Genomic DNA, 802 nt, shown 5'->3' on the forward strand with positions numbered 1-802 from the left:
GAGGGTTTTGCACATTGGTACTCTGGTAGGAAAGATATGGGTGGTTTCGGAGGCCAGGATTATAAGAGTTGGAGTATGGGTTATTTTGCTTATAGGTTTGAAAGGCATTAACTTGCTCTATGGAACTCCTACAATCTTGCTCCCAATACCCTACAATTCCACAATTTTCAAAAAAAGCTTCATTGTTAGCAACATTAGAAACATTAGCTACAAAGTTAGGAACAACAGTAAGATTATCTAGTTTACGACAAATAGATGTTAACTAAGCTTGCAAAAAGGATACGGAATCGACATTATGTTTTCCTTTGTTAGCAAACCCTCTCGGATTCCCGTACTGGGAATTGTGTATTGCCATATCTTCGATAACCTGACCTGCATCTTCCACATTAAGATTCATGAATCTCCCACTAGCTGCAGAATCTATAATTGATCTAGATGAATTTCCAAGTCCATTGTAAAAGGTTTGGATCAACTGCCATTGTGCCAGATTATGGTGGGGGCATTCTCTCTGTAGATCCTTGAACCTTTCCCAAGCCTCATATAGATTTTCATCTGGCTCTTGGGAAAAGTTTTGAATAGCACTCCTTAGTAAAGTTGTTCTCTCTACAGGGTAATATTTATTATAAAAATTCAAGGCGAGAGTTTCCCAGTCAGTAATACCAAGTGCAGTTCTATTCAAACCATTAAACCATAATTTAGCTTTTCCACATAATGAAAAGGGAAAAAGAATCTCCCTGATTTGGTCTTGCGTGACCCCAGCTTGTCTAATGGTGTTGCAATACTGGCAGAAATCTGCAATGTG

General features: G+C 38.5%; 1 non-coding gene across 1 annotated transcript; it reads left to right on the forward strand.

Annotated features, from left to right (window-relative positions):
- The first annotated feature begins 485 nt into the window (after positions 1–485).
- LOC145565893 (small nucleolar RNA R71) lies at positions 486–592 on the forward strand. Its single transcript, XR_014095253.1, has one exon. It is a non-coding gene; the product is annotated as a small nucleolar RNA R71 (small nucleolar RNA).
- Positions 593–802: the final 210 nt, after the last annotated feature.

Source organism: Chenopodium album, chromosome 10 (assembly GCF_948465745.1).
Source record: "Chenopodium album chromosome 10, dcCheAlbu1.1, whole genome shotgun sequence".
NCBI lineage: Eukaryota > Viridiplantae > Streptophyta > Magnoliopsida > Caryophyllales > Amaranthaceae > Chenopodium > Chenopodium album.